Source organism: Orycteropus afer, unplaced genomic scaffold, assembly GCF_000298275.1.
Source record: "Orycteropus afer afer isolate SDZICR_OR568_19922 unplaced genomic scaffold, OryAfe1.0 scaffold00186, whole genome shotgun sequence".
NCBI classification, from domain to species: Eukaryota; Metazoa; Chordata; class Mammalia; order Tubulidentata; family Orycteropodidae; genus Orycteropus; species Orycteropus afer.
Window position 1 is genome coordinate 1,013,534 of NW_006921773.1, and position 11,716 is coordinate 1,025,249.

An 11,716-nucleotide genomic window follows, 5' to 3' on the forward strand; every position below is an offset into this window, starting at 1 on the left:
ATGAATTTTAGTATGATTAATAATTCTGAAGGTAATAATTAAAATTAATCTAAAACTGATACATGCCCAGGAACAATGTGAATAAGTTGTGAAATTGATGCTCTGTTGTATTGAACTACATAATTGTGTAATCAAATTACTCTTACACGACAAACCTGGACTATATTGACTTATTGATGAATGTGTGTCAGAGATTTATCATAGGAGCACTTGTTTCTTCAGGCTCCTGTGCTGTGTGGGTGGAAGAAACTTCAACATCCATCAGGACAAGAGGCATGAGAAGTGTAATCTAATACCACTGGGATACAACAATATGCACCTCCACACTCACACATACTCATTATTTGTGTTACTGCTCTGTTCTGCAGATACAATACTTATGATCAATTTAATTTAGCTTAATTCCCATAAAATAGAAAAAAAGTATATCTTCAATAATAGATACTGCATTTTTAAGTATATTCTGACAGAAACAAACTTGTTTTAATTAATTGTCATGAGATTTGGATCATCTGCACAGTTTTACAAATCTGATAACTGAAAGGATTTCTCACAGACAAAGTTTTGGTTCCATAAATTTTGAAACTTATTTTTTTCCCCACTATATAGATAATTCTAATGTCAGGTGCTATAAGGCACATTCATTTTTTAATTTGACCCCTTGCTCCAAACTTACAACTTTGAGTGAGTCATGAGAGTAGTAGGGGGGGTATTACTGGAAACCATTCCTACTCTGGAGCAGGAGCTATATCTTAATTTACACAGAAATATCTGTGAAACAAGTAAATGTCTCCTTCTAAACACAAGATAAGTGTTTTGTCTAGCCAACTTCATTTTTGCCTAAAGATTCTTAACTTTTTTGGCACCATGGAACTCTTGGCAATCTGAAGCCTATTAACTCCTCAGGATAAAGTTTCTAAAATAATGTAATAAATAAAATGTTGTTGTTGCTGTTATGTGCTGTCGAGTTCTCCCTGACTCATAGCAACCCCTCCTTGGGTTTTCCAAGGTGATATCACTACGGAAGTAGATTGCTCAACCTTCCTTCTGAAGAGTGGCTGGTGGGTTTGAACTGCCAGCCTTAGATATCAATACAATCCCAAAATAATAAAGTTGTAATACATTGATATACTTGCTTCTTTAGTATCACATTAAATGACAAAGCCTAATCCTTGAATTTCAACAGATTGATAAACATAAATACTATTGTGAGATAATGTTCCAATGCTATAATGATATAAAAATATACATGAAGTCTATTGTTGAACAATAATCACAGGTATTCCCACTTTCTTGGGCTTTATTGCCTCCATTCACAAGTGAAGGAAATGGTTATTCTCTAAGTATTAAAATATACATTTCCCAAACAACTTTATACATACACTCTGAGTTCTATCCATTGATATATATATATATATTACTATCCCATGGGCACTCCAGGGCAATTGGAAGGAAAGGGAGAGAAGTAGAGAGGAGGTGAATAGAACCACATCATAATTTTTATGAATTTCAGTTAAAACATTTTAGGCCTATAAATTTAACAAAGACCAGTGACATGTGTGCACATTGTTAGAAGCCTTACCCCAGAAAAGGCTCATAAAAATGAGCCTTAAGCTCCATTTAGCTTCAGGATAAATTTATTTCCATTTAAGTTCTTGGTAAACCTACCTGTACATTGCATTAATATTTGATTTCCAGAAACATTTTTGTTTGTTTGTTTTCCAAAATCTTTTCTCCCTAACTCATATTTTTTTTAACTGTATATTTTGTCTTTCATTTCAGGATAATGATTTTAATTCCTCTAATTGTTCTATTTCTTTGGGCTCTATGACATTTTTGTTTTGTTCATCCTCTCTGAGAAATTTAGATGCCTATCCTATAATAGGGAGCTCTGGTAGCACTGTGGCTAAGGCACTTGACTGCTAACCAGAAGGCTGGCTGTTCAAACCCATCAGCAACTCCTCCGAAGGAAAATGGGGCAATCTACTTCTGTAGTGATACTGCCCTGGAAACCCAAGGAGGGGTCGCTTTGAGTTGGGTCCAACTCGATGGCACATAACAACAACAACGACATCCTATAATAAGGAGCTTTGGTGGTGTAGTGAAGTCATTGAAGGTTGTCCCCTTTTTCGCTGATCCTCCACTTTACAAAGCATGATATCCTTCTCTAGGGACTAGACCCTTCAGGCAATAAGACCTAAATAGGTGAAACAAAGTGCCGCCATTCTCACTGCTAAGGAGCATTCTGGATGCACTTCATCCAGGACAGATTTGTTCATTCTCTTAGCATTCCATGGTATTTACAGTTATTCTTTACCAACACAATTCAAAGGCATAACCTCTTCTTTGGTCTTCCTTATTCATTGTCCAGCTTTCACATAATATAGGGCGATTGAAAATATTATGGCTTGGGTTAGGCACATCTTAGTATTCAAAGTGACATCTTTGTTTCTTAACAGTTTAAAGAGGTCTTTGCAGGAGATTTTCTCAGGGCAATACAACAGCTTATTTATTGACTGCTGCTTCAATGGATGTTGATTGTGGATGCAAGTAAAATGAAATCCCTGAAAACTTCAATCTTTTCTCCATTTATCAACATGTTGCTTATTGGTCCAGTCGTGAGGATTTTGTTTTCTTTATGTTGAGGTGTAATCCATACTGAAGATTGTAGTCTTTGATCTTCATCAATAAGTACATCAAGTTATCTTCACTTTCAGCAAGTAAAGTTGTGTAATCTACATATCACAGGCTGTTAGAGCTTCCTCCAATCTCTATGCCACATTCTTCATATAGTCCAGCTTCTCAGATTATTTGCTCAGCATACAGATTGAATAAGTACAGTGTGAGGATATAACCCTGATGTATACGCTTCCTGATTTTAAATCATGCACTATCCCTTTGTTGTGTTCAAACAACAGCCTCTTTGTTTATGTCCAGGTTCCTCATAAGTACAAAACATTCTAGTATTCCAATTCTTTGCAATGTTATTCATAAAATTATTCATTATTTGTTATGATCCATACAGCTGAATGTCTTTGCATAGCCAATAAAACATAATTCAACATCTTTCTGGTATTCTTTTGCTTTCAGTTAAGATCCATGTAACGTCAGTAAAGTTTTCTGAATCCAACTTCTATTTCTGGAATTTCCTTGTCAATACATTGCTGCAACTGTTTCTAATTTATCTTCAGCAAAATGGTAATTTGGTGTGATATTAATGTCATTGTTCAATTATTCCCACAGTTTGCTGGATCACCTTTTTTTTTAAAACAGGCACAAGTATTGGTCTCTTAAAATGGATTGACCAGGTAAATGTCTTCAGTGGTTGTCCAGCAGAGGCAATTTTGTCCCCCTCGACTCCATAGAGGTATTTGGTAACACAAATATCACAAAAGGAGAAAGAAATGTTACTGATATCTACTGGGAACCAGATATCCTATTAAAATATTTTACAATGTACAGGAGAGCTTATCAGAACAAAGAATTCTTCAGAACAATATGTCATTAATGCCAAGGTTGAAAATAAAAACATGCTTTAGTCAGTAAATGTGAAAATAAATGTTTTCCCCTCCAAGGTAGAAGATATGAGAGTAGTTTCATTACTCCTTAAGTCATTGATAAGGAGCTCTGGCAACAAAATGGATAAGGCAACTGACTGCTAACCAGAAGGTCAGCAGTTCAAATACACCAGCTGCTTTGCAGAAGAAATATGGGCAACCCACTTCCATAAAAATTTATAGCCTTGGAAACACAATTGTGCTTGCTATGAGTCAGAATCGACTCGATAGAAGTGAGCTTTTTTTTTTTTTTTAAGTCACTGATAATATTTAAGAGTGAGGCACTCCATCGATCTGTTTATGGGCATTAAAAAAAAAAAATACAACTGTCAAGAACTATGAAGGGTCTGAGATTTAAGCCTACTTTTAAGTTAACACTTTTGCCTGCTGTTTTAGGGCAGAAGGCATGTGACTTGTATGTCATGGACAAAGAGTTTCACATTCACGTGGGTTGATCTTGCCTCCAAGACACATGAGAGTGACATGGAGGAGGAAAAGTGGAGGGATGCATGATTGGGAGGCCTGAGTTAGGGAACCCTAATCTTTTGTAATGAACTGAAAGCAAGTCTCCGCGACCTTGAGATGTTATTTTCATTATACTGGATAGTAAGCAAGTCCAAGATTAGAGATACTATCTCTACATTCCAAGGCCCTTCACTACACAAGCATCTCTAAAGACAGAGCAAAGACCAGCTGTGCTTCCAATCAAAAGATGTTCATAAATGCTCTGGTAGCATAGTGGCTAAGGCACTTGACTGCTAACCAGAAGGCTGGCGGTTCAAACCCACCAGCCACTCTTTGGTAGGAAGGTTGGGCAATCTACTACCATAGTGATACCACCTCGGAAACCCAAGAAGGGGTCACTATGAGTCCGTCTGAGGAGAAGGCACATAACAACAACAACAACAACAACAACAAAAATATGTGTTATCCACAAAGAATTGTTGTGAAAGGGGCAAATCTCCAGTAATGATGAATTGAAATGATAGCAGAAACTAGAAATAAGTGATTTGGAAGCTAAATGTTGCCAACAACTTTAGCCTATTCTTATTCATCAACCTCCTTCTTGATTGGAACAACCATTTTTGACTAAATAAATAAGGTAACTGAGATCTCCTCAATGTCTAATTGTCATATCTAATGAGATTTTCAGAAACCTAAATATTGAACATTTACTCTGATTTCCTTACAAGACTCTTGCCTTCCATCCTCAGTGAAATTCTGCTGGACTCCCTTCCACTGACTTTATTTTTTCATTCTTTCATTGACCATTATTCTTTTGTGAGAAGCTCCTTTTGGGTTGATCTGTTCCTTTACCATTGCGATTTTGCTAGCAATATAAGTAGTGGAAACAAATCTCCCTATATTTCTGTAGTGTAAATAGTACACTTTCCTAAATCTCAAAGGAACATGGAAATTCTATTTCTATATCCCTTTAGCCATTTCAATTGTAAGCTAGGAGGAGGTAATCATTACATCTATGTGCACAGGCCACTCACTACCTTTATTGGAAATCTTATGACTTCTTAATCTTGATCAGTTTACCAAAATTGGGACCAGCTGACTAATTCACATAAATTCCTGATTCTTCCACTATCCAAATTTACAGCATTAACACTCAACCTTTAGCAGGAAAACTAACATAGGAAATCGCCAAAGTGCATCACCTAAGACTCTTTGGACACATTTGAATTCAGCCACAAAGTCTCACCTGCCTGAATGACAACTAACTTGTAATTCTCTCCCCAACTGCTTGAAGCCATGCAAAGACTAATTAGTATTAGTACAACTGATACATTATAAATATTTTACAAAGTGATTTATATTTTACCTCCTCATAATTTTTATGTATTCTGTTAAATAAGAAATCATTTCAAAAGGTTAGTTTGCTTTATGAATAGTTCATAAATATCCGCAAACAATTTATCTCCTATAATGGTCCATAAATAATTCATGATTTATACATTACTACTTACTTATGATCTGGAGTTTACCATAAATATTTGAATTTCAGGAAATAAAGCTTACTGAGCTCTAAAACTACTGTACTTTGTTGTGACTGCACAAAATAGCAATAGGCTTTCAGTTGTTTACTTTTGTTGTTTTTCGTGTTTGATTGTTTACATTTTAGCAATTGTGTACGTAAGTGTTTATGCTTTTAGATAGTTAGATGATGATTTGATTATTAATGATGAGAGTGTTAATTTTAAGTAATAATGAATAACTTAGATAATTAAATTAACATCAATTTTCAAAATGTTTATGGAGATCTACATACTTGACCAAAAATTTTCTTATTTCAAAAAACACTTCTGAAACACTCTTTTTGAGTTATAGTCTCTATAAGTTTGAACTTTTAAAAACAAAAGTAATCTCTAGTTTCCCCTTCATGTTCTATCATTCACTTGCAAACGGTATGCTTCCTTATTATTTTATTCACTCTCAATCCCACTTTCTCAAAGGATAGAAAGATTTTTCCTCTATATGTGTTTGTGTTCCTTGCATGTGTTTTAGAAATTTAGTATAAATTCACTAAAGAATTTTTGGACAAGAACACACACACACACATACCCACAAGCAAATATAAATGTCCTCTAATATTACTATCAAATATATACACCATTATCATAAGGGTAGGTATTCTTCTTTCTGTGGTCTTTCTACTTTTTCTAAGAATGTTCTCACACAAATTTTGAGAAGGCATCAATTTCTAATTTTACTTATAGCCTACAAAAGACAAATGTTGAGTCAGAAACAAAACATTTCTGAAAAAATTAGTAAATCATGAACTGTTTCTGAGAATTTTAGCTGTGATCCATATTAGCAAATCCTTTTATTCTTGTAAGCAACTATATATTCATATATTTTTGGAAAATTTCATAAAATTGTTCCCAAAATAACTACATTTTTAAACATTTTCTATTTTTTATTCTTGTTTTATTATTCTTATTATTTTTTAATGTGCCAGTTGGTTTTCTTAGCGTATCATAAGAAATGGGTCTTGATGTGCTCTTTGAAAAACATAGATCTAGGTTGTGTCTTTATTGTCATCTCTGATAACAGATCTTTAAGAATTAATTCAGTTTTCTCTGAGAGCTCATGACTTCCTTCAATTCATTTAGTATAGAAGTCTCCAGACCTTTTTAAAACTACACTGGGGTGAATTAACTTTTATTCAATCTCGGTCCAAGAACAGAATTTCCCAGCATTTGTTTCAATTTTAATTAGCTTATGTACAAACCTTATTAAATCATAGGTGTTTGATCACTTCAAAATATTGTACATCAGATTTCTGAACAGTGATATTATCGATGTTTGGAGCTAGATCTTTCTTTGTGGAATAAGGTTGTCCTATACATTGTGGGGTATTTTGCAGCATTCCTGACCTCTACCCACTAGATGCCAGTAATAATCTTGAGCTTAACAGGTTTTGTGAATGCAACAGCAATATTTTGGTCCCCAGTTATCTTTACATAATATCAGTTAACTCATTCTACAGTGCTTCCACACTCCTGAGAACGGTATCACAATATAATGGATTAGATTGTCACTTTGCCCAGCTAGAGGGCAGAAAGATTCAAATTGGAAGTGTTTACAGGACCTCCACAGGCTAATATTCTTCCATTCTTACTGCTCTTTCAAAATAGTCCCATTTTGATTGCCAAGATCCCAGAGGTAGGCAGTCAGAAAATCAGCATTGATGGTATAATCCTGTTGGGAAGAGCATAACAATATTGTTAATAATATGACGTTATTGTGTATGCTGCCTTACATGCTTTACTTAACAATCCCGTGGTCTAAGAGAGGCACCTCAATGACTTGTTAAAGTCAGACAGGTCTATGAAAGGGTAGAGCCAAGATTTGAATCTAGGTAGTATAAGGATAGGGGACACACATTTATCCATCTTGCTGTAATATTTCTCAAGAATGTTGCACCTACTGACATACAATTATTGATCTCTATTTTTCTGGAGAAAAAGAGAAAGAAGGAAACCTAAGAATTAGAGAAGGAACCCAACTACAGGACTGATAAGCTTCATGAAATTCTTCCTCCTCTACGTTGAGATGAGAACTACATGGTGCCTACCTACCTCTTCTAAATTGTTCTGGTCTGGGCACAATAAATGGATTCTAATAGAATGGGAGAAAAATGTGAAACCAAGTCTCCAATTTTTAAAGAATACAGACTTACTGGGTCCACTGAGACTGGAGGAATCCCCAAGATTAATGCCCTGACATACTCTTTAAACCTTGAAACAGAACTACCCTCTGAAGTTACCTTTAAATAACAGTTTAGCCCCAAAAAAGTAAAGAATGTCACCTTTGAATATTATGTTCTTTCAAAATTATCTATCTGAAACTAAATGGGCAACAGTGACTCTAAAGCACAGATGAGAAATTTGTGGGGCAGTAAGACTAAGTTAAAGGGAATGAAACAACTAGAACAAAAATAATGAGAACGTCAGTACATTGTGAAGAATGTAACCATGTTACTGAATATTATGAGTGGAAATTGTTGAATAGGAGTATATTTTGCTGTGTATATTTCCAATAAAAATATAATAGAATATTTTCAAGAAAAGAAAAAAAAAATAGTACCAAAAATTAAATTTTTATCAGATTGGTGTCCAGATGTTATTTTCTCTCAAAGCATACTTCTCTGCAGAAGAAGATTTCTGCAAAAGGGAAACACTATTCTTGAACTTTGCCATTTCTACAATCATCTGCCTTTACCTGGATTATCACTTTCTGCAGTTGTTAACTGATGCTGCAGGGAGTAATTAACTCAGTGCAATCTCGCCTCTTTTTACTTAAAATTTTAATCTCAGTGGATTGAGTTCCCTAACGAATATAAAATCCAATACTGTTGAGTCAATTCTGACTCATAATGATCCTATAGGATAGAGTAGAAATGTCCTGTAGGGCTTCCAATGTTGTAATCTTTACAGAAGGTGACTATACATCTTTCTTCCAAAGAGTAACTCATGGGTTTGAACGGCTGACATCTTGGTGCATCACCAGGGCTCCTTCTAAATAATATGGATGATATTAATTTAGCTCCTGAGATGATGGAATCACTTGTTAGCTTCATTCATCCCACCCCTAAATCAGCATGTACAATCTGAAAGTTTACATAGAAACCATTCACTTGTTCTGATTTTAAGAGAAGTATCTGATGAGTTCTCAGCTAATGAACTGGCTGATCTTGACTGATGTTATCTCATGTTTTATATTAAACATGGGGGTGGGGAATGAGTTTGTGTAAGAGGTTTTGAATGAAATATGACACATCCCCTCCAATGTGTATGAGCATGACAGCTATATAGAAGGAGCTATACAGAAGGATGCAGGCCACTTGTCATTCAGTTTGTTGTACTGTGGTGGCTTGCATGCTGCTGTGAGGCTGGAAGCTATGCCACTGGTATTTTAAATACCAGCTGGGTAACCCATAGTGGACAGGTTTCAGCAGAGCTTCCAGGCTAAGACAGACTGGAAAGAAGGAAAGGGCCATCAATTTCTTCAAACAATTGGTCATTGAAAACCTTATTAATAGCAGTCAAGCACTGTCTGATATATTACTGGAAAACTCTATGAATAGTCCTGAAAAATTGTTTGATATCTTGCTAGAAGATGAGCCCCTCTGGTCAGAGGCACTCAAAATATGACTGGGGAAGATGTGTTCTCTAAGTAGAGTTGACTTTAATGACATGAATGGAATAAATTTTTTGTGACCTCCATTTGCTGATGGGAGCATGACTCAAAAGGGGAAGACACAGCTGCAAACATCCATTAATAATGGGAATGGTAAATGTACAAAATATGAATCTAAGAAAATTGGAAGTTGTCAAAACTGAAAAGGAATGCATAAAGATCAATATTCTAGGAATTAGTGAACTGAAATGGACTAGAATTGGCCATTTTGAATCAGAAAATCATATGATCTGCTGTGCCAGGAGTGACAAATTGAAGAGGATTGGTATCGTGTTCATAGTCATAAATAGCATTTCAAGATCTATCCTGAAGTACACTGCTGTCAGTGATAGGGTAATGTCCATATGCCTACAAGGAAGACCAGTTAATACTACTATTATTCAAAATTACGCACCAAAGACTAATGGCAAAGAGGAAGAAATTGAAGATTTTTACCAACTTCTGCAGTCTGAAATTGACCAAATATGCAATCAAGATATATTGATGATTATTGGTTATGGGAATGTGAAAGTTGAAAACAAAGAAGATTCACCAGTAGTTGAAAAATAAAGTGATAGAAATGATATGAAAAAAATTTGGTGATAGAAATGATGCTGGAGATTGCATGATAGAATTTTCCAAGACCAATCACTCATTCATATCAAATGACTTTTTTCAACAAAATAAACTACAACTATACACATAGACCTCACCAGATGGAATATGCAGGAATCAGAACGACTATATCTATTGAAAGATGTGATGGAGAACTTCAATATTTTTAGCTAAAACAAGTGTAGGAGCTGGCTGAGGAACAAGCCATCAATTACTCATATGCAAGTTCAAGTTGAAGCTGTAGAACATTAAAACAAGTTCACAAGAGCCAAATTATGGCCTTGATTATATCCCACCTAAATTAAGAGACCATCTGAACAATAGATTTGACATATTGAACACCAAGGAATAAAAACCAGATTAAGTGTGGGATGACATCAAGAACATCATACATGAAGGAAGCAAAAGGCAGGGAAGGAAGAAAAGGCCAAAATGAATGTCAGAAGAAACTTTGAAAATTGCTCTTGAGTAAAGACTAGCTAAAGCAAATGGAAGAAATGAAAAATAAAAGAACTGAATATAATATTTCAAAGAGAAGCTCTAGGAGACAAAGTCAATTGTTATAAAGAATTGTGCAAAGACCTGGAGTTAGAAAACCAAAAGAAAAGAACATGTTTAGTATTTCTCAAGTTGAAAGAACTAAAGAAAAAATTCAAGCCTCAAGTTTCAATATTGAAAACTTCTATGGGCAGAATATTGAATGATTCAGGAAGCATCAAAAAAAGAGAGAAAGGAATACATAGATTCACTCGATAGAAAAGAATTGGTCAATATTAATCTATTTCAGGAGGTGGCATATGACCAAGAACTGATGCACTGAAGGAATTGGTGAAAAACAGACCTCCAGGAATTGACAGAAAGCCACTGAGTTGTTTCAACAAATGGATGCTGTGCTGGAGGCTCTTACTTTTCTAGGCAAAGAAATTTTGAAGGCAGCCAACTAACTGGAAGAGATATATATTTGTACCCATCACAAGGAAAGGTGATCCAATAGAACATGGAAACTATTGAACAATATCATTAATATCAAACACAAGTAAAACTTTGCTTAAGTATATTAACCAAGAACATTCAGAAATGCAAATTGGTTTCAGAAGAGGACATGGAACAAGGGATATTATTGCTGATGTTAGATGGATCTTGGCTGAAAGTGAAGTATTCCAGAAAGATGTTATTTGTGTTTTATTGACTATGCAAGAGCATTTGATTGTGTAAATCATTACAAATTATGGATAACATTGTGAAGAATGGAATTTCCAGAACACTTAAATGTGCTCATGTGGAACCTATTCATAGATCAAGAGACTGTTGTTCGAACAGAACAAGGGAACACCACATGGTTTAAAATCAGGAAAAGTGTGTGTAAGGTTTGTATCCTTTCATGATACTTACCTAATCTGTATCATAAGCAAATAATCCAAAAATATGGATATATAAAGAATAATGTGGCATCAGGATTGGAAGAATTCTCATTAACAACCTGTGATGTGCAGATGACACAACCTTGCTTGCTGAAAGTGAAGATGACTTGAAGCACTTACTGATGAAGACTAAAGACTACAATCTGCAGTATGGATCACACTTCAACATAAAGAAAACAAAAATTTTCTCAACTGGGCCATTAACAAGCATCATCATAAATTTAGAAAAGATTGAAGTTGTCAAAGATTTCATATTACTTGAATCTGCAATCAACTCCCATGGAAGCAGCAGTCAAAAAATCATATGTCATATTGTACTGGGCAAATCTGCTGCAAAAGACCTCTTTAAAGTGTTGAAGAGCAAAGATGTCACTCAGGTGTGCCTATCCCAAGCCAAGATATTTTCAGTTGCCTTATATGGATATGGAAGCT